At 41.3% G+C, this 23747-nt stretch overlaps 1 long non-coding RNA gene across 3 annotated transcripts in view; it reads left to right on the top strand.

Moving 5' to 3' along the window:
* Positions 1-23747, top strand: part of LOC123620047 (uncharacterized) — a 32005-nt gene that overhangs the window by 2119 nt on the left and 6139 nt on the right. For 2 of the 3 annotated variants that reach the window (XR_006728755.2, XR_012504086.1), the window contains exons 2-3: positions 688-922; positions 3047-3137. This is a non-coding gene — a long non-coding RNA (uncharacterized LOC123620047). The remainder of the gene's footprint in view (positions 1-687; positions 923-3046; positions 3138-23747) is intronic. The other variant, XR_006728754.2, reaches the window with a different exon arrangement.

The following is a 23747-nucleotide window of genomic DNA, read 5'->3' on the forward strand; positions in this document are numbered from 1 at the left end:
ATATTATTCTGGCCTATTGCGGAATTTTCTCAGTGAACCAGGGGGTTTGCTTTTCCTCAAATGCAGGCTGTACTTTCCCACAGTTCTGACTTGGCTTGTGCTCTTCTGTCAAGAACGCTTCCCCAACCCCCTTGTCTGTCCACCAACATCTCACTTATCCTCCAAAGTCCACCACAAATGATACCCACTCCATGAATCCTTTCTTGATATCCTTAACTGGATGTCACGCCTCCCTCCTCACTACCTTCTACCCCTTATGGCACATATATATTCTTGCTTATATTACGGTTATTCCACGTGTGGCTGTTATTTCCCGTGCATACCTAGATTGGAAGCTCCTTGGGGATGAATACTATTCTAGTTGATGTTCCTATCAGCTCTAACATCGAGCACAATGCTTTGCCCAAAGTAGATCCTTAGTAGCTATTTTCTGATATGAATATAGTTGATCTGGGTCATTATTTCCCAGAAAAGTTTTGCATAATGAACTTCGCATATGACCTCTGAATCCAGAAACCTGGCTTTGTGCTTACCCTTGTTAGTCTTATCTTTTGTGGCCCTCATTCTCTTCACCTTTAAAATGAGAGGTTTGGGCTAGATGATTTTTCAGAGTTCCTGCCGGGTTCTTAAGTTCTAAGATATATATTTTTTAATGCCTAAAATGAGAATGCTGGCTTATTTTCACAGTTCCTCCAAGAAATAATCTTTGCTCTGAGAGGAGAGATAAGCTATTTAAGGTGACAAAGTTTGTGTTGCTGACATGATAGTAAGAAGATGGCAACCCTGACTTGTCCTGTCTTGTCCTGCCTTGGGAAGCACGCTACCCACACCCACCAATCAGAGAGCAGGAAGCTTGGTCAGCTGTGCTGGGATGACAGCAGGTGACATGGGAGCAAATGAAGAGCAAGAAGAGAAACTGAAGGTATCATCTCAAAGACAGATGAGTGAACTAGAATTTCTAAGCCTTGAGGAAAAAGATGGGAGAGATATGAATGAGTGAAACCAAAGCAAAAAAGGCCTTTTGGGGAAAGTAAGAATTTAGTTAAGAAAATCTACTCTTCTAATTTTTAAAATACACTTTTATTTTAGATTAATTTTACATTTGCAGAGAAGTTGCAAATATTGTCCAAAGAGCTCCCCTATACTCCATACCCAGATTCCCTTATTGTTAATGTCCTGCATACAGTATATTTGTCACAACTAATGAACCAGTATTGACACATTATCATGAACTAATTTAGATTCCTCAGCCTTTACTAATGTTCTTCCTCTGTTCAGGATCCCATTCAAGATACCACATTATATTAAGTTATGTCACCTTAGACAGTGACAGTTTCTCAGACTTTCCCAGTTACAATTTTGTTGTTATTGTTTCTTTGCTTCTAAGTATTTTTTTCTTTCAATTTTATTGAGATATAATTGAGATACAGCACTATATAAGTTTCAGGTGTCCAGTATAATGACTTGACTTACGTATATTGTGAAATGAGTACCAGTAACTTTAGTTAACATTCATCATCTCATACAGATACCAAACAAAGAAGAAAAATGTTTTTTTCCTTGTGATGAGACCTTTTAGGATTTACTTTCCTAACAACTTTCTAATATACAATACAACACTGTTAAGTAAAGTCATCATGCACTTATTTATCTTAAAACTGGAAGTTTATACCTTTTGACCACCTTCATCTAGTTCCCTTACTCCTCAGACTCGCCCTCTTTTGACAGTTTTGAGAAATGCTGGTCAGTGCAGAATGTCCCTCAATTGGGGTTTGTTTTATGTTTTTCTCATTGTTACACTGAGGTTATGGGGTTTTTTGGAAGAAGACCACAGGAATTAAAGTGCTATGCTCATCCCATCATATCAAGATTACATACTACTAACATGACTATTACGTTGATATTGACCTTGATCACCTGGCTCAGGTAGTGTTTGTCGGGTTTCTCCACCGTGAAGTTACCCTTTTCCCCCTTTTCATACTCTACTTTTTGGAAGGAAGTCACTTTGTGCAGCCCACTCTTAAGGAGTGATGCTGAAACCAAGCAGGACCCTGCCAGGGCCCTCTCGGGTACAAAAGCCCCTCTGTATGCTCTGTTTCTTGTTTGTAGAAAAAAGCTTTAATGTCATAGGCCTTCCCTGAGCTCCAAAGAGCAGATTCAAGCAGTTTCTAATTAGGCAAGCGAGAGAATGCAGAAACAAAGGAAAAAGCAGTTAAACAAAAAAAGTAATGACGGCAGTTCAGCAACAAAGCGGAGTCCTCTCTCCTCTTCAAGGGATATCCACAACAAGCTGACACATAGCTTTGAGCTCTTCTGCAGAAACTAAGATGCCTACCCAGGTGAAGGATAGTAGCTACATGCTGACCACAAGCATGTAGACCCGACTGGTTGAAACCAGAAGGTTGCTGATTAAAATTCCTGAAACACCACTTTGTTGCCTCACCACCAACCAGTAAGAAGAAAATCATGCCCCCTGCAACCTTCATCCCAAATGTTACCTTTAAAAGCCCTTCCCTGAAAGCCACTGGGGTGTTTGGGTTTTTCGAGCTTGAGCCACCCATTCTTCTCGCTCCTTTACTTTTACTCACCACAACTCAGTGTCAGTAAATTGACTGTGCTGTCCACGAGCAAGTGGACCCAAGTTTGGCTTGTTACAATTGTGGTGACTCAAATGGGACATCTGACCCAGGCAGGCATCTCGCCTGTAGCACATAGTCCCTGCCAGTGGCGGCTCCTGGGATCCTGCCCAGCAGCTGCCTGAGTACCTTTGTCTCAGGGACAGCCCCAAGTGCTTGCCCCTGACCAGATGCCACTGGCCCACAGTGCTTTCAATTCTGTGGTGAAGGAAACAGGGGTCTGGTCCTAGTCTGGTCTGTGGGATGTCTCTGGTAAGCGATGGAATCTTGCATGTGACAACACTAACGTATTCTTCCTTACTGAGTTGCCTTGATTGGAATTTTCCTTTTTGGTGGGGAAAGACAGACAGCTTGGCCATCTGGTTTTGAGCACAGTGCCTCTTTAATTGGATTTTCCCTTCTGGATCTAGGAGTCCCTCAGCCATCCAGCACCACTTAAGAGGTAACTGGGAAACTCTCTGTTAGACCAAGGCTCATCTGCACCCCTGTCTGGAACAGCAGGTAGGAAATCTTCCATTCTCCTGCTAGGGAACTGCAACCCCGAGAGGCCATCAGATACTAATATGTCTCTCTCTGTTTTGGGTAATACCAGCTGTGTGGAAGAACAGTGGGTAATCAGAGCTCTATGTAGTCCTGTAGGGTATATTTTGCAAAACTGGGAGGTCTTCAGCTATGCTCCTGTGAAAGAAAAAAAAATAGTATTTTATTATAACACTGCTTGGCCTCAGTACTCCTCAGAATCCAGAAAACAGTGGCCCCTAACGACTCTCTAATGGTGTTATACATCTCTGAATGAGAACTGTTTTGTAAAAGGGAAGAAAATAGGATGAAATTCCTTATGTATAGGCTTTTATGCGTTGTATCAAAGTGAGCCTTTTGGAATTGGTTTGGTCTTTATCTTGAGTGTGTGCATGAGTGTTTCAGTACATGAGTCTAAATCCTGTTCTGTCTTCCGGGTTTTGGCCTTTGTTAGGTGGTCCTGATTATGACCCTCATTAGAGGGTCTCGGTAACTTGGATGCTGATTTAAGTTCATCTAGGCATGTGAACATGAGTGATATGAATTAGTGTCTATTATTGTATTTGTTTAAGCTGAATTGGCTGCTGGGGAACTGAAGGAAATCTCACCCTGAAAATGGACAAGATGGGGCTCTTTTGACATTCCAAAATTGGTTTTTGCATATTAGTTTGAGGAAGCTGGCTTTCTAGAAGGAACTTGCATTTCTCTCCCTGTGGTTTGAGATGTAAATGTTCTACTTGGGCTCTCCTGTCTTATCTAGACCATTTCCAATTCCTGTCACTAAGGGAAAAAAAAAGAAAGAAAGGCTTTTTAAACCCAAGCAGGAAAAGTAAAGGATCTCTGTGTCTATATAAATGTATGTTATGTCTTTGTATTTTATAGATATGTCTTTACCTCCACATGATATTATTAAAATTAATTTGTAAATGAGCTCTACTTAATTGGCTTAAAGGAAATTAACTGTTTAAATTCTCAGAAATAAAAAGGAAACAATTTCAGGTTCATATTCAGTATTAAATTACTATCTTATATTAAAGTTGGTTTAGGCTTGTTGGTTTAATTGGTGCACACATGTCTTTATAGTCGTCAGTATTAAGCATAATGCTTTTATTACACCTAGGTTTACTGAAAGGTAAAGAAGTTCATATTATAGCTGTTGTAAGTTTGTCAGCAAGGAAAATAACTTGATATGATGAAACTTTTAAGTAAATTAAATGTAAATGAGATAAGAGTTTTTTGGGTGAACTCTTTGGGAATAATTATGTTTAGGAATGTCTACTTAAAAATAGTCTCTCCAGATTTTGGTAACTTGAAACTTTAGAGTTTTACTAGATTAAGTTAAATGATGAGAATTAATTGAATATCCAGCATTTCAAATAAGATAAAACACTGGAACATTAATTACTAAACTTGCCTAAGTTTACTTACTTTTGTCTTTTTATAAGAGGGAAAGTAAAGATGTTTGGGTTTATCAGACACATGTCTTTTACTGATGCAAGAAAACAGATGTGGGGCATGAGGAGGGCTGTGTCCCAGGTCTCGGTTGAGCCCCTGGGACATGCCCTACCAAGTGTGGGTCCTTGGCTTCACACAGGAAAGAATTCCAAGAGTGAGCCACAGTTGAGTGAAGGTAGATTTATTCAGAGAGATATATTGAAAGGCAAGAGAAAAGCCATGAGGTGTGGTGGTTGGATGCTCAGATTAAAAGTGGGTACACACTCCATAGACAGAATGTGGACCGGCTACAAAGAGGGAGGGGAGGGGCGGCCATGAGGTGCCAGGTGCCGTGTTGCTGGTTTTTATGGGCTTGGTGGCTTCATAGGCTAATAAGTAGAAGGACCAGTCTAAGTAGCCTGGGGAAGGGGCTGGGATTCCCAGGAAGTTGGCCATTTCCCACTCTTTGACCTTTTGTGGCTAGCCTTGGGACTGCCAAGGTTCCTGTGGGCGTGTTATTCACCATGTTAATATATTACAATGGGCATATAATGAAGCGCAAGATCTACTAGAAGTTAAATCTCTCATCATCCTAAACCTCAAGGCCTACTGGGGGTTGAATCTTTCACCATTTTGGTATTAACTGCTGTGGCATTCCTTGAATGGCTGTGCCGTGCCCCCTTCCATCCTGTCTCATTACCACACAGAGGAAAGAAATTATGCTATGAGAAGATGTATGTTTTTAGAACTTATAGAGCATGTTCAGAAGTTTGTTAATCAGGAAATGCTGGTATGTTCACACCCGTTGCTTGCTCCTTGCTTTTTGCTAGACATCAAGGTTTTTTAAGGGTCAAAATTTATAATATGTATGTAACTAAAGTTACTAAAATGATAAGGGAAACATTTTGGTGTTCAAGGAAGGTAGGAGACATGTTTTCAATAGAAGAAGGTATGAGGAATAGAAGTACATTTTTCTAAAGGTAAAGAAAGTAATTTTGTCCTACAGCTGGTTGTTCTGGATCAAAAAAAAAATATCAGGGACAAAGTAATATGGACACAGAAAGTTGTGGAATGTTAACAGAAAAGGAAACCTGAGAAAAGAGTTGTGCATTAGATTGGATTTAAATTAGCTAAATGGATTTTGCTATTAAAAGTCATCTGGCGCCAGACTGGATTTGGCTTCTCTCTTAAGAGAGCAGAGTTTTCTTGGAATGCTGCTTTTGATAACAGATTGTGTGATTTTCTATGCCTTTTTAGTGATCTGTTACAACCTTTGAAGTCTTTTATTGTCACTTTGGTTAGGTGAGTAAGTATTTTTTCCTCAGTGATCTATGATCCTATTTGACCAGGGTTTTGAAACTTTTTGATATTTTTGACAAACTTCCCAAATACCAAATTCTATTTGAACTTCTTTTCACCTCCAGCTAGTTTGGGGATGCTTCAGAGGGGCCCTGAATCATCTCAGAGAGAGATATTGAACTAACTAGGATTATTTGGTATGTTAAATTACATGGGAAGCATTGTCAAATGAGTGATAAGCCTTTTCAGGTTATACTGTATGGGTAAATGTTATTATTATAGATATTCCAGAAATTATATGGAAATCGTAAAAAATTCTGGTACATCCTGACAACATGTTATCAGTCATAATTCTAATCTTTAAATGTTTTACATCACAGCAGTAACCAAGTTTGTCCATTGCATTGAAATCAGGTGTTTCACTGTGCCTTTTAAAGTCTTTTGTTATTTATGGACCATTATTGTTGTACTCTGATAATTTTGAAAAAAAAAAAAAAGCTTCACCCTCAAGAAGACTCATAGGAAGGAATTTTTGACAAGTTCAGGTTTCTGATAAATTTCAGATCCTATCACTGAAATGGGTAAGAAATTAAAGAATCCTAGTGGAAAACCTGATGATTTCATAAAACTGTTAACAAAAAGGATGAGTTACATAAGACTGAGGAAACTGACAAATATGGTTACAATTTGTATGGCTTTTGTCTGAAATGTTACTGGCTTTTAATCTGTGTTTGCTAGAAATAGGAAACCTTTCCCCTCAAGCTAATCATGGTTTATAGCAACTTGGTAAATTATATCTTTCTACGTAAGATTGAGACATTTATCTTTTCTCTCTACCTGATCCCTCTAGAAACTGCGAATTCTTAGGTTCCCACTAAACTTATCAGGTGATAAGAAGGGTCACCTCCTGACAGGTGCAAGAATCTCAAGATATTTTGGGGACCTTGAGAAGAAAGGAATTCATCTAAATCTATGAATATCACAAGCAGAATCTGATGGCAAGTCCTTGACATGTTTTCCTGGCCTTGAGAGGCCTTAGCATACCTCTGAGCGGGTTCATTGTCTGATTAGTTTTACCCCAATATGGATAACTAGGCAAATATATATATGTGTGTGTGTGTGTGTGTGTGTGTGTATACACACACACACAAAGGAGGCCTAAACCTATGGACATGATAAACTCAGGGCAGGCAGCAAATGATAAAGAAGTCTTCACATACTGAAGTATGGGGAAGTCATTCTGGCTTATACATGATTTAACTTGAACTTTATGCTGACCAGAATAGCCTGTTTTGTGGCCTATTGAACATACTTTGTACACCTGCTTTGGCCTTTGAGGAAGAGAATGCATTGAAAGTCAAAATGGAGTGGCTTTGGTTCAGGCATTGAAGGTGGAGCTGGGTGACCTTCATGATTTTACACATGTTCTTGTATTGTGGAGAAACTGAATTTTCTGAACTTTGTTGGACTTGGGGACACAACCAGCAGTTCTTAAAGCAGCGTCTGCTGGCACTTGCCAGCTGCAATCTTACGGTCTCAAGGTCTCCTCTTGTAACTATTAAATTTTTTCTTACTTTGGGATAGTAATAAATGAGACAGCTCAAGCCACAGCCTTCTGGCAGAAGGCACTAGATTCTCTAACCAGGATAATACTGACCAATAAAATTGCTTTATTAGATTTTAGCAGAAAAAGAGATATATGTGTAGTGGCTAGTAGTTTCTGTTTATGTATATGTTAATACCACATTAGAAGTTAAAACCGACTTAGATAAAATGAGACAACTGACTATAACAAGTTTCCCCATAAGTGCCACGTTCAGACTGATTTTCAGGTTATTTTCCTGAATTCCTGAGGGAATGAGATTTACTTGCTAAGGTTCATTAAAGTTCAGGTTTCACTCCTTCTCCTACTTCTAAATTGGGTTTGTTACACCAAAATGGTGAACCAAGGGATTAAGATCTTAATCATACAAGACTCAGATACAAGACTTGTAACACAAGAATTTTCCATTCCCCAAACTGAGGCAGATCGATGCCCCATTTTAGCAGGAAGTAGCCAGAGCAGTCATTGCCTCATTCTTTCAAATATTTGGGGAAGGTTAAAACAGGTATGGGGATTGAAACCAAGTCCCCCTGAAACTGAGTTCCCTTGCTGAGTTTATGATTAACCTCTCTATCCAAGACTTTATTGCCTTTCTTGTCCCACCTCCTGTTCCCCTCAGGACTAAAGAGTATCAAAGGAAAGGAGGGATTGAAACTGAGCAAGACTCTGTGGGGCCCTCTCAGGTACAAAAACTCCCTTGTGTCCCCTGTTTCTTATTTGTAAGAAAAGAGCTTTAGTCTACTAGGCCTTCCCTGAGTTCCAAAGAGCAGATTGAATTAGTTACTAATTAGGGAAGTGAGGGAATGCCAAAACAAGGAAAAAGCAGTCAAGAAATAATAGTTCAGTGATAAGAGTCCTAGTTTCTCCTCAAGGGATATCCATAACAATCTGACACATATCTTTGAGTTGTTCTGCAGGAACAAAGACCCTTGCCCAGGTGGAGGGTAGTGGCTACATGCTGACCACAAGCATGTAGACCTGAGACTGATTGGAACCAGAAGGTTGCTGATTAAGATTCCTGAAACACCACTTTGTTGCCTCACCACCAACCAATGAGAAAAAAGCCATGTCCCCTGCAACTCTTATCCCAAATGTTGCCTTTAAAAGCACTTCCCTGAAAGCCATCAGGGAGTCTTTTGAGCATAAGCCACCCATTTTCCTTGCTTGGTGCCTACAATAAATGCTGTACTTTTCTTCACCACAACCCAGTGTCAGTAAATTGGCTTTGCTGTTCTGTGGGTGAGTGGACCCAAGTTAGGTTCAGTAACAATACTCCTCTGATTTTATTTTCTTTTATCCTCTAGATTTATCTTGTTTTCCTCACAGCCTTGTTGTCACTCTGGTCCCATCACCTCTTTTCTTTCCTTCCATTCCTTGATGTAGCAGCATTTCCCCTGTGACAGATCCCTATGAAAAAAGCATTTATTTCTCTCTACCTTCCTTCTATAGAAATATGGTACATTAGTCAGCTAGTACTGTACAATAAATCACCCCAAAACTCAGTGATTTAAAGCAGCAATCATTTATTTGCTCATATGTCTATGTACTAGAAAGGGATCAGCTGATTCAGGCTGAGTTCAGCAGAACAGTTTTGTTCAAGCTCTGAGTCTGGCCAGCTCATATCTCTTCTCTGTTTTCATTGAGACCCAGGATGGAGGGAGTAGCTACCAAGAGTGGAGGATTCTTCTTTAATGACAGAGTACAAGAGGGCCAGCCCCCTCCCCAAAGTACTTTTTAAGCTCCTGTTTAAAAAGTCCCACCTGCTGACCTGCCAAAGTAAGTCATGTGGTCAAGTCCAAGGTCAAGGGGAGGGGAAATATACTCTGCTTTTGTGGGAGGAGCTGTAAAATCACATGGCAAAGGGCATGGCCACAGCTGAAAGACAAAGAATTGGGGCCAGTAAAGCAAAATACCACCAAATGATCATAGTAGACTTCAGTTACAGTGCAGGAAAGAACCATTTCTTCAACACCACTCCTGATATGTACACAGGAAAGAGGTTAAGAGTTACTGTCTTCAGTCTTCAGCTATAGCATTGGGGAAGTATCTTGGTGGCAAGTAAAAACAGAGGGGAAAAAAAGACAAAAACAAGAACCTTACGACACTCCTAAACTCTTCTCTTTATCTCAAAGAGCTATAGCTATAGTTGGCCCCCTGTATCCACAGTTTCCACATCTGAGAATTCAACCAACATTTTGAGAATCAAAAATATTTGGAAAAAAAAAAACCCAGAAAGTTTCAAAGAGCAAAACTTGAATTTGCTACAAACTGACAACTATTTACATAGCATTTATATTGTATTATCAATAATCTAAGGATTAAAGTATAGGGGAGGATATGTGTAAGTCATTTGCAAATATTACACCATTTTATATAAATGACTTGAACATCCATGAATTTTGGTAGCTATGGAGGTCCTGGACCCAATGCCCCCTGAGGATTCTGAGGGACAACTGTTCTTTATCCTTTTCTCTTGTGTTCTCCAACCCCTTCCCACCCAGGTCTCAGGGGTTCCTGATAAAGAAAGGGCCAAGGGAGGGCAGGCTATGACATTTTCTCAAATTTCTTCTGAATCCAATCCAAATCAATGAAACCAAAGCTGTTTTCATGCTGTGAAACAAATACCACGTTTGACTAAAAGATAAGAACACATTATCTTGATGCCAAATTTTAGGATATTTTGTAATCCCACCAACAAAATAGTCAGATGTGACCCCCAGGGCCCAAGGGTATTGTCCCACCTGTGCTCAGAGACAGGTGATTTGTATACTTTTGCTTTGGCCTTGTTTATGCTGCCCTGTTGCTGCCTCAGCTACCAATGACCGCATGAGGTTGCTGCTCTTAGGGACACAGACTTCCTGTTTTGTTCGCCACAGACCCCATAGTCGCCACTCAGGCCTTGTGAGGACTCTGCTCTCCCGTTAGCTATTCTTTCTGAAGCACATGGCAGATCCTTCCCCAGTTCTCCACGGCATGACTGAGGCCAGGTTATAATGTCTAACCAGTGCTCGAGTCCTAGGAATTAGAAAGTGAAGGTCAAGTTGGAGGGAATACCTGCACTTTCAAAGGCTTTTCTCATTTAAACAAACCAGAATACAGTCTTCCTCCCCAAACAGAACTAATAGTTACTAATAGTGCGCGTCTTCGTAGTTGTCCTGCGCTTTACGTTAAATCCTCACAACAATTTTTTAATGGCTTAAGTCAACAGAAACTTATTTTCTTGAAGTTCTGGAGGTCCGTAGTCTGGAATGGGTCTCACTGGGCAAAATTCAAGGTGTTTGCAGGGCTGCATTCCTTCCAGAGGCTCTAGGGAAACATCCATTTCCTTCCTCACCTTTCCAGCTTCTAGAGGCTGCCCATGTTCATGCATGTGTAGCCCTCTTCCTCCATCTTCTCAGCCAGCAATAACGGGTTTCTCATTTTTCTCACAGCACTCAGTTCTTCTCAAAGACAGATTATTCTCCTGTTTGTCACATCACCTTCTCTGACTTCACAACAATCTTTTGAGGCTGTTTTTATTATCTCCATTTGCAAATAAATAAACCAACATCCTATGTAAGTATTTCAGTTAAGGCTGGTCTGACGAAAACAATCCAGTGCTTTTTGACCACATATTGCTACATGAACAACAATAACAACAAAAAAAATCAAAGGACAACATCAGCTTTTAAAAAGTTATATTCATTTTATCAAAAGGGGTTTTTTTTTTGGAGAAATTTTTTTAAATAAAAAAAACTATCCTACTTCATTTAAAGTAGAATTGAGCTTATAAAAGTAAATTGAATGATGACATAGTGTTCAGGAATGTTTAGTTTATAAAAAACAGATTCACATGTAGTTTCTAGGTTTTGTGCGTGCATATGTTAAATAGAAATTGCTGACACAACAAAAACTCACGCAAGATTATTAAAACTAACATTTTATTTGAATTATTTACGTAGCCATCATTGTGAGTATATTAGCTCCAAATAATATATAATATCTGTTCCATCTACACTGCCTCTGATTCTTCAGCCTGAAATATAGGGAAGTTGGCCAAATTTTGAGATTTGGTTTAGGGCACTAGAAATGTCAAATTTCTCTTTTTATCCCTGGAAAGAAACTTGAGCCCATTTTGGAGCATTTCTAACATTAAACAATTGATGTGATTATATTAAGGGTTACACTCAGTTGAAATAAACCTTGTTTATACTTGTTCTTTCAAGGAATTAGAACCTTGGAATTGTCTGTCACCTGTGACCTACAAGATTCAGACACGTGAAATAATATTTTATGCAATTAGTAAGACTTGTTCCACTGGCTTAGGATGTAAAAAAAAACAGTAACATTTCTTTTATTCTTCTAATCAACTGATTGCAAATCAATTTACCTTTATTCACAAGAACTAGCATATTTTCTTAAAGCCTCTCTATCTCCTCCACCTGAATAGTCTAAGAATTCAGTCCAAAGTAAGGTGCACCTTCTTTCCAAACACCAGGTAAAGAGACTGGAATCTACTAGAATAGTTGCCATGGTTGCTACCACAGAGTGTTGTTACTGAATTCTGGATCCTGGATCCATTATTAACATATTTTATGCTCAGATATTCACTGAGCACCTTCTATGTACCAGACACTGAACAACAAGGATGTAGCTGAGAACATATTAGACATGGTCCCGTCCTCATGAGACTTCCCCAGTACCATGGTCCAGAGGAAGATGCCCTTATTGGACCAAATACACAGACCAGCTTAAGGAGATGCTCCATGCTTGGGTTCCACAGAGCAGCTCTCCTGGGTCACACACAGGCCCAGACACTATATTCCAAGTGGCAGTGTCCTGAGAGTTTTGGCAGTCAACCACACATTGAGGGAGAAAGAATTCACCTCCGTTCCCAAACACTGATCCCCTGGTGTCAAACCTGAGTCATCAGCTGATAAGAATCCTGTACTTTAGTTGAGGTTTCCTTAGTGGCAATTGGTGCCTTGCCTGCCAGCAGACCTTGGGAAATTACCTTGAGTTTTTCAAACTTTCATTTCAGCAGTTGAGGTTAGAGTGTTGGTCCATTTTCTCATATGCTCAGGTCTCCTTGTGCAAACTGTATACTTCTCCCCCAGAATTTTGCATAGATCAGTGGAAGACAGTGTGGCTAAACCATAAAAGGGGAGATGGAGGTCTTATATGGAACTTTGCCTCTGCCCACTGACCTTATATTTATGCAGCAAACAGAAGTCACGCAAGAAACTCTTCATAGAACAAGCAAATCACCATCCCAAGGTGACTTCCTGTCTGTGCCTAGAAAGAAAGAGGCTGAAATAATTGAAACAGTAACAGCACTGCTTTACCTGACTTCATCTTTGGGAAGAGGAAGAAGTATGACAGTTTCTCTGCTCAACTCCAGAGAATTCTTATTTATAGACTTTATTTTCTAATAAACATTGTGATTTTTTTTAAACTGTGATATGACATCTAACATTGTATTAGTTTTAGGTGTACAAGATGATGATTTGACCTATGTATATATTGCAGAATGAGCACCACAACACAGTTAGTTACCATCCATAATCACACAAAGTTACAACCTTTTTCTTGTGGTGAGAACTTTTAGGATGTAATTTCTTAGTAACTTTCAAATATACAATACAGTACTGTTCACTATGACCACCATGCTATACATTACATTCCCAGGACTTATTTCTCTTATAATTGGAAGTTTGGACTTGCCTTTACCCATTTTGCAACACCCTTCCCCATGGCAACCACCAGTTTATTCTCTGTTTCTATGAATTGTGAGGGTTTTTTTAGATTCTACATTCAAGATATTTTATATATATCTATAATGTATATCTATATAGATATATATAGATTTTTTTTTTTTTAACTAGAGCAACACAGAGCAAACTGATGCCTTGGCAGTGGGGATGGGGAAGTATTGTGTGGGGTGTTATATATAAATACAAAATATTTTCTATATTTATGCCATTGTGTGTTTTATATATGAAATTTTGGTTGCCTATCACTTTACTAACCCTTGAAGTCTAGAAATGGGCATTTCTGATAATCTCTCATACAAATCTTCAAGTGACCAACCAGAACTGAGGATGAAGTGAGCTGAAAATTATGTAGTTGCCAGTAAGAAAGGTCTGCTGAGAGCTGCTCGCCATTGTATCTGAACAATGAACGGTGGGTGCAGTGAAATGCGTCAGGCTTTAGCACCATTTAAAAGGTTCAGCTTTGGACAAGTTGCTTAATCTCTCTGAGCCTGGATTTCCCCTCTTGAAATATGTGGGGTAAAAATATCAACTTTTCACAGTTATTGTGAGGACTAAAAACAGCATTTCTGGTATGATAGGTAGTATTCAAAATGAAAGAGTAATTATCAGTGCAGTTTCGCGGAAGAAGTTAGCTCTCTGCTTCCTAAAATTTTTGCAAACTGTAATGTGTCTAAAGCTGCTGGTTGCCCTGATATCCATTCTTCCTCTAATAACAAAACACAGTTTTAGCTGGTCATGTGACCACCAGCTAAGAACTGTATTTCCTTTCTCTTGAAGTTGAGTGGTCATGTGGCCAACAGATGTGAGGGGAGGTTATATGCAACCTCTAGGTCACGCACTTAAAAGAGGATTTCCTCCCTCATTCCCACCCCACTCCTCCTCCTTCTTGTGGTTGAATTGTGTGTCCCCGCCCCAAATTTTTATAGTGAAGTCCTAACCTCCCAGTACCCTAGAATGTGACCTTATTTAGGAATAGGGTAGTTGTAGATGTAATTTGTTAAGATGGGGCCATAGGAGTCGGCCCTAATGTAGTATGGGGAAATTCAGACACAGAAACAGGCACATGTAGGGAAAAGATGACGTGAAGAGACACAGGGAGAACTTGGCCATCTCCAAGCCTAGGAGAGAACCTGGAGCAGATCCTTTCCTCACAGACCTCAGAAAGAACCAAGACTGCCAACACCTGGATTGTGGACTTCTAGCCTCCAGAACAGTGAGAAAATAAATTCTTATTTTTTATAAGTCACCCGGTTGGTAGTGTTTTGTTATGGACAGCCCTGGCAAATGAATGCGCTTTTTACTGCAGCCTGGGGTGTGGCCCCAGCACACATGGTGGTGAGCCGTATTTGCCCGTGTGGACGAGGGGCAGCAGAGAAACATGGCAGACGGCACCAGCATTTCAGCCCTGGACTGTTTACACTCAGGGTGCTGTGTCAGAAGAGGGAAATAAACTTCTGTCTGGATTGGAGTACTTTTTGTTTCAGAATGTGGACCAGAGTCCCAAGTAAAACAAACAGTGATTAGTAAACAGCCTATTTACTGGAGGAGGCTGCCTGAGGCAGCATTCAGTGTAACTCTTAGCTAAGGGGAATGTTTTATTTGGATGGAAGGTATTTGTAGTTTGGATGGGCATACTCATTACAACTAAATACAACCATTCAAAGGCAAAACTCAGTGAACTGTTCTCAGGGCATGATGTGGCTTAACAAAAAATGATCTTGTCTAGAAGTTTTCCTCTAATAACTAGGTCTCTTGCTACTCAAATTAGTTCCTATACTAATTATTGTTATTATTGCACCTACTAATTATTATCCTCCTCCCCATTAGAACATTGGCTTCCTGGTATGTGTGTGTTTTTTTTTAACATTTTCCCCTGTCTGTTCTGGGCTTTGAACTGCCTCAGGGAACTGCAACACTTACCACTTCTTTAGTAGAGTTTAGGCTGAGTCTGACTGAAAAAAGTCAGCTCACTATCTGGTTTTTATGTTTAGAGACATGGCACCGTGTCAATGACAATGAAGGATATTTGATTCAAATATTTAGTTTTTATGAATATAGTCAGGAATGGGATCGTCTCAAAATTATTAAATAAGAAATAATTCCTCTTATGCCTCAGGGTCTTTTCTGGTATCTTAAGATAATATTAATCTTTCAAACCTGAACATTCCTCTCATCCTGACTCCACTTGACTTCAGATACCCTGTCAGTCAGGTTTCCACCAGCCTTTGAATTATCTGTGTTTGAAGTTAAGCCCTCTTGGCCCTTATATATCTCTAGACTGACTGCTGGCCATACTTTCTATTAATATATTTAAGAGAAACTATCTCATCTGGTTCCCAATCTCAATGTGTGTGTGTTCTTTAATTGTAGAACTTGTCGCCATTTTTGCTTTTCTTTCATTACTTCATCTCTTTATATTCATTATCTATTGCCGCATAACCAACTGCCTCAAAGCTTATGGCTTAAAACAACACACCTTTATTATTTTATAATATCTGTGGGTCAGTAATCCAGGTACAGCTTAGCTCAGTTCTGTGCTTCAGACTCTCTCGAAAGGCTCAACCAAGATGTCGGCCTAGACACAAACTGTCATCAAGGTATTGGTCAGGGCTGAATTCATCTCAAGTCTCAAATGGGGAAGGATCTACTTCCAGGCCCATGGTTGTTGACTGGATTCAGTTCTTCACAGGCCACTGGACTCAGATATTCAATGGCTATTGGCCAGAGTTCACCCTCAGTTCCTTGCCACGGGGGCCTTTCCCACGTGGCAGCTTCCATCATCAAAGCAAGTGTTAAGGGTTCAGTTGTGTGCTCCAGTGTGTCAGATTGACCTTATTTCTAAATAGTGTCATCATGGATCTAATTAATTAACATGAAGTCAAGAGGGTAGGCCCTAATCTAATATGGACTGGTGTCTTTATAAAAGGGGGCAATTTGAAGACAGATATATGCACACAGAAAGAATACCAGGTGAAGAAGAAGGCAGGGATCAGGCTGGTGTTTCTACAGGTCAAGGAATGCCAATTGCCAGGAAACCACCAGAAGCTAGGGCAAAGACATGGAACAGATTCTCCCTCACAGCCCTCAGAAGGAACCAAGCCTGCCAACACCTCGATTTCTAGCCTCCAGATCTGTGAGATAATAAATTTCTATTGTTTAAGCCACCTGGTTTGTGGCACTTTGTTAAGGCAGCCCTAAAAAATAATACAGCGAGTAAGCCAAAAACAAAGAGAGAGAAGGGCCAGTGAGAGGAGGATCCCAAGGCACTCTGCCAACACTCACATGAGCTATGGTTCAAACCTCTGCCTGCCCGGCCTGGGTGGCTCTGTGCGAGGTCACCTGGATGCCACGGCTGAGCCATTCCCCTGCAATGGACACATGTGTCCACTCAATGTAAGAGTTCACATATACATGAAAATTTTGTCTAAAACCACAAGGACTTCCTCAGTCTCTCCGGAGTGTCTAGGACCCCATGCACCCCAGATTAGGCAGTCTGTTCTAAATGAATTGCTTGATTGAGAACTCAAGATAGCGCTGCTTGGATACTTCAAAGACAGCATGTCAGAGGAGGGAATGCCAAGAGATAAAATGACAAAGAAGCTCCAGTATGCAAAATCATCAGCCTCATATTGGCTAAGACTTGTCCTTCAGTGTTAGAAGTCATGGCATGTTCAGCACCAGCTGGGAAATTAGATTAGCTGCCACACACGAAGACAGCAGTAGAAGCCAAAGAGACTAAGATGTGGTGTCCTGTATCAGTGCTGGCTGACAGTCTTTTGTCTCTTGGTTATTGGTGTGATATACCCAGAGGATGGAACAATACTGAAGACATTTGAATTTCACTACTCCTGCTTCTAAATATCTTCAGCTGTCTTTAGTAAGAAGTTATGGCACCTGGGTTTATAAGAAGAAAACTGCTGCCCATGGGTCATGTTCTACAGCAATCAAATAGTTGAGGATTTTTCAGTTGTTGCCCTGGGCCCCTGGGCCAGCCCAAGCACCTCCCTTAAATGGCCTGATTTTTCATGCACAGTACATGAATCCTATGTGCTATGGGGGTCTTTCAGAGTTCTGCTCTTTTTTTCTTTTCTTTTCCTCTTCTCTTCTCTCTCCCTCTCTCCTTCCCTCCTTACCTCCTTTGCTCCCTCTCTTTCTCCTCCTCTCTTTGTATTTCTTTCTCCCTTTATTCTTTCTTTCCTCCTCCTTTTTCTTATTATATTTATCTTGCCAAAGCTTAATATACACACAGAAGAGGAACATATTATAAGTTACTGCTCAGTGAAATTTCACAAAGTGAACAAAGCCATATAATTACACCTATATCAAGAAACAAGACATTGCTGGCACCCCCAAAGCCCCTCCCTTCCCTCCTTCCTGTCACTGTCCTCTCCCCAGAGTCATCATCTTTCCTCACTACTGGCGACATAAATGAGTTTTGCCTGTTTTGTACTTTATATTTATGAAATCATACAGAATGGATATTCCAGCCTCAAGAATGATCCCCAGTGATTCTTGACTTCTGTATTTGTATCATTGTGTAGTCCCCTTCCACAGCATATCAGAACTAGTCTGTGTGACCTGTAGAATACATTAGAAGCAATGGCATTTCACTCCCAAGACTAGGTCATAAAAGCACCCAAGCTTCCTCCTTGTTCTCTCTCCTGGATCACTTCATCTCAGAGAAGCCAGATGCTTTGTCACAGGGAGCCTCAGGCAGTTCATGTAGAAACTCACATGGCAAGGAACTGAGGACTCCTGCCAACAGCAAGGTGAGTGAGCCACCTTAGAAGGGGGTCCGCCTGTCAAGCCATCAAATACCTGCAGCCCATGCCAACTTTCTGCAGCCTTATGAGAGACCCTGAGCCAGAATCATCCAGCTAAGTCGCTCCCAGATTCCTCTCCCATGAAAACCATGAGATAATAATGTTTGTTGTTTTAAGCACTAAGTTTAGGAGTAATTTGTTACATACCAATAGGTAAACAATACTGACTCCTTTGTGTCTAATCAATATACTTGAGATACATCCAATATTGACACATGAGTTATAGACGGTCATTTCTCACTGATAGTATTTCATTTTATGAATATAGCATTTTAAATGTATCCATTTTACTGCTGATGGACACTTAGGTAGTTCCCATTTGGGGAGAGCTATGAACATTCTTATACATGTGTTTTGGTGAACATAGTTCCCTGACTGGATATTGCTTAAGTGTGGAATTTCTGGGTCACAGGTTAGGTATCTAGCTTTAGTAGATACCACTAGACAGTTTTCCAAAGAGACTGTTATTAATTTACACCCTACCAGTGCACGTAAGAGTCCCAATTACTCCACATCCTCAGCAATATTTGGTATCTTCGTCTTTTTCATTTGAGCCATTTTGGTGGGTCCAGGGTAGCTCTGTAAGTTGAGAATCAAATAAGGAGTCATCTCTTTTCTTCACCCTTTATAATCCCCAAGACCCCTATGACCCTACTTCTTCTTAAACCTAGATTTTTCTCCCAGATTGTACAATTTACCTTTACTGTGGTCTGGGTTTAGCAAAGTCAGTCTGTTGGAAGCTCTTTCTCCTGCCCTACCTCCTCTGTAAAGAAGGTTCTTTCTTCTTTGTTTTAATTCACTGATAACAGATCACTATCCCCCAGGAGAAAGATATACAGAAATAGAGATAAAGTCCATTTTATGGACAGACTGGTATTAGAGCTGTAAGGAAGAAGTAAAACACAAAAATTCTGAGATTCAGAGAAGCTTGAGGGGGTGAGAAGGGATAAATTGGGAGTTTGAGATTTGCAGATACTAATACTATATATAAAATAGATAAACAACAAGTTTATACTGTACAGCACAGGGAACTATGCTCAATATCTTATAGTAACTTATGGTGAAAAAGAATATGAAAATGAATATATGTATGTTCATGTATAACTGAAGCCTTGTGCTGTACACCAGAAATTGACACAACATTGTAAATTGACTATACTTCAATTGAAATACATATATATATATTATATATATATATATATAAAAGAGAAGCTTTTAAACAGTGGTGCCCAGGCACACTGGGTTTAGTCAATGTACTCTCCCAGGCCAGGACCTCAAAGAATTTAACCCTTAGTATCCCTCTCACTCTTCAGTAGAGACTGGTCACTCTGAGACAGGAGGGAAGTGGGCAGGGCACAGCCACTCAAGGAATGACAGCAAATAACACCAAAATGGTGGAAGATTCACCAAAGTGGTGGAAGATTCAACTCCTAACTGACCTTGAGGATTAAGAGGTTTGACTTCTAGGTAGATCTTGAGCTTCATCATATGCTCATTGTAACAGCGTGATAAATAACATGCCTGCAGGCGCCACGACAGCCCCAAGGCTAACCGCAAAAGGCCAACGAATGGGTGGTGGCTCAGTTCCTGGTAATCTCAGCCCCTTCGCCAAGGCAGTTGGAATGGTCCCACTTGTGGGCATGTGGAGCTACTGAGCCCATAAAAACTGGTAACACCACGCCTAGCCGCTCTTTTTCGCTCCCTTCTCTTTGGAGATGGCCTGCACTCTGTCTGTGGAGTGTGTACCTACTTTTACTTTAATCTGAGCACCCAATTCCCACCTCTTTCCTTGCCTTTCTCTTTCCTTATACTCTATGCAGTATGTATCTCTCTAAATAAATCGACCTTTACTCAACTGTGGCTCGCACTTGAATTCTTTCCTGTGTGAAGCCAAGGACCCACACCTGGCGGGGCATGTCCCAGGGGCTCAACTGAGACCTGGGACACGGCCCTCCTCGCACCCCACCTGTTTTCCTGCACCAGTTCCAGAAGTGCGCAATTCTCCCGTGGTGTCTTATTTTCACCATCATTGGCCAAACGAGGGACCAGTTGCCTACATATGTTTTATCAGTAAATATTTATTGAGTGCCTACTATGTGCTAAACCCTGGATGTAGGAGATGTTTTTAGGGGTAGAAAGGTAACAAGATGGAGAGACTACAATATGCCAATTGGTCAAATTCTCTGGCAGTGAATTTTAAGGAAGAGCATCACCCCAGCATTGTGGGTAGGATGGGACGAACCTGGAGGTCTCTTAAGTTTACCACAGGGAAAGCATGATTTTGTAACCACTAAAAAAAAAAAAGAAAAGAAAATTGCTACAGTTGTCAAAAGAGCATCAAATCAGTTATATACATTGTGAAACTTAAGTCATAGTTCTGTTTGTTCATGGATAATAGAAAAATATAGAGGTCACAGGGAGGGCTGGCCACACCTAGGAAAGAAGTAAAATATCTAAACCACACAAATAATGTAGGAAGTAGTCATGTTTCATCAGGCTCAAGTTGCCTGAAAGGTGAATTTCACACAGTTCATTGTTAGAGAAGGGGATTAAACTCTAGCACACTAGTTGGCCCAGCAGAGACCAATGCTTACATAGTCAGGATGGTGAAAGCATTGTTTACTGATTGTGTAAATTTTCTATTGCTGCATAACAAAGAACCATAAACCTAATCACTTAAAACAACACCTGTTTCTTACCTCACGGTCTGTAAGTCAGAAATCCAGATGTGGCATGACAGGGTTCTCTGCTTACGATCTCAGAAGGCTGAAATCAAGGTATTGGTGAGACTGCATTCCCTCTGGAGGCTCCGTGGGAAAATCCACTGCAAGCTCATTCTTGTTCTGGCCGAATGCAGTTCCTAGTAGTTGTGGGACTGAGGTCCCTGTTTCCTTGCTGTCTGTCAGCTGGGGGCCCGTCTCAACAACTAAGGCCACCCACATTCCTTGGGACTTGGCCCTTCTTATCTACAAAGCCAGCCATGGCATCTTGAATCCTTCTCCTGTTTTGAATCTCTCTGACTACTCTGTCTCTGACCTCTAGACCCAGAATTACAGGGATCTGTGGTGAAGTCATTCCCACCCAGATACTCTCCCTATCCAGAGATCAATTGATTTGTGGCCTTAATTTCATCACTAAAAATTTTTGCTGCAACCCCTAGGTTTGGGATAAGGTGTGTGTATACCAGGGCAGGGAATTTGGTCATTTTAGAAATTTTCCAGCAACATTAGTTTTCAATTTTTGAATCTACCTTCGATTCAACTGAGGTTGGGAGTAATTTTACTCCCTTCTCCCAGGAGATATGTGGACTATCTGGAGCTACTCTGAATGTCATCTAGCAGGCAGAGGCCAGAGATAATGCTAATCCACCTGTAATGCAGAGGCGAGTCCCCACAGTCAAGACTTACCCAGCCCCAGATGTTAGCAGTGCCACAGTTGAGAAATCCTGCCTTAAGCATGAAGGATGATGGTTATTATCGTATAGAATTATAGTAACGTAAATGTAAAACTATAGCTGATGTGACACAAGATGGAAGATGGAAGGATAGGAGGAAAAGAAAAGGAGGGAGAGGAGACTGAAATTATAGAGTTAATGGACTAGGGGAGAGTATAGCTTAGTGGTAGAAGTGTGCTTAGCATGCAGGAGGTCCTGGGTTCAATCCCCAGTACCTCCATTTAAATAAATAAATAAACTAATTACCTCCCCCTCCAAATAAGATTAAAAGAGGTTGCCTCAAAGAAGCAGCTCAAAGAACAGGTCTGGGAAGAGGGAGGCTAGAGTGGGAGGATGTTGTTTCCATGATTAATTCTGCTGTGCTTTTTATTTATCTTGTTTTGCTTACTACACACTTGTATTACATTAATAAAAGTATTATCTAAAAAACCGGAAAGGGTTAACTTGGGTGATCTAGGCATACTGCAGTAACAGTATTGGTGATATAATAATGTTTTTAAAAGCACATGTGATAGCCTGCAAAGTGGAATTTCTTTATGAAGCTGCTCTCCTAGGTACCTGGTCCTTATGAGACCGGAAGGGGGCAGTGCACAGCCACTCAAGGAATGCCACAGCAATTAACATCAAAATGGTGAAAGATTCAACCCCCCAGTAGGCCTTGAGGCTCAGGATGATGAGAGATTTAACTTTTAATAGAGCTTGAGCTTCATTATACGCCCATTGTAATATATTAACATAGTGAACAACACGCCCACAGGCACTAGGGCAGTCCCAAGGCTAGCCACAAAAGCTCAAAGGGTGGGAAATGGCCAAATTCCCGGGAATCCCAGCCCCTTCCCCTTAGACTGGTCTTCTACTTATTAGCATATGAAGCCACCAAGCCCATAAAAACCAGCAACACAGCGCCTCGGGGGTGGCCCCTCTCTCTCCCTCTTCGGAGATGGTCCTCACTCTGTCTATGGAGTATGTACCCACTTTTAATCTGAGCACCCAACCCCCACACCTTATGGCCTTTCTCTTGCCTTTCAATGTATCTCTCTGAATAAATCTACCTTTACTCAACTGTGGCTTGCTCTTGAATACTTTCCTGCGTGAAGCCAAGGACCCATGCTTGGCAGGGCATGTCCCACTGGCTCAACCGAAGCCTGGGACACGGCCCTCCTCACACCCCACATCTGTTTACCTGCATCATATCTCTGGCGCCCAACGTGGGGCATTTACATAAAGAAACAGGGCTCGAAGGGCATAATCTCGACCCGCTTATTGGGCTACGGCTCCCCTCTCTTCAGAGGGTGGCAGGGGGCCTCTCCCGCTCCGTGCAGATTCAAGTAGCCCTTAGGTGGCAGCTGACGCTGCCTGCCCAATCTGGCAGAGACCAGCTCTCTAGCCGTGAAGGAGCCCAAGTCCAAGGCTTTTCTCCCCTTGATCTTTTCTCATTCTCTCCTCTATCGCTCTGTCTCTTTGGACTTGAGAAAATCCAAGGTGACCACTCGGACATCCAAATTAAGACCATGTGGCAAGTAACAGGCAACCTGATTGGGTGAGCTTCCCCTCCATGGCTCTTTGAGCCTATTTCCACCTCTCTACACAGTGCTGGTCTGGTTCCAAGATGCCAGAATTACAAAAGGGGGCCCAAACTGGGGGACTGCGGGAGTTCCACTTTAAAAATTTGTAGCCTGGCCCTCCCTGAGTGACCTCGGGGCATACTGCCTCATTGCATCCGTAGGCGGGAGTCGGGGGCGGGCACTCCCTTTACGGATAGCGGGTTTTGAGAGTTACCAGCAAGAGTTACCCGCAAGTGCTCTGTTCACGGGTTCGTGGGTTTTCGCACCCCTTGGTGGGGTCTCAGGTTTTCTCACCCCTCAGTGGGGTCGCAGGTTTTCACACCCCTCGGTGGGGTCGCAGGTTTTAGCACCCCTTGGCAAGGTCGCAGGTTTTTAGCACTCCTTGGTGGGGTCGTGGGTTCAAGCACCCCTGAGCGAGAGTTACCGGAGAGTGCTCTCCACAAGTCACAGGTTTTCGCGTCCCTTAGTGGGGTCACAGGTTACAGTGCCCCTGAGTGGGAGTCACAGACGGACACTCCCTTAGTGGGCCTACGGATCTCTGGTCTAAGAGGCATTGTGGCTATAGCATTCCCTTTTCGTTCTAGATTTCCACCTTTCGACACTATTTGTTTCTCTTAAACAAAACGTAATTTGCTTAGTTGATTCAGGACCTACGTCTCCT

The sequence above is a fragment of the Camelus bactrianus genome, chromosome 3 (genome assembly GCF_048773025.1).
Source record: "Camelus bactrianus isolate YW-2024 breed Bactrian camel chromosome 3, ASM4877302v1, whole genome shotgun sequence".
NCBI classification, from domain to species: Eukaryota; Metazoa; Chordata; class Mammalia; order Artiodactyla; family Camelidae; genus Camelus; species Camelus bactrianus.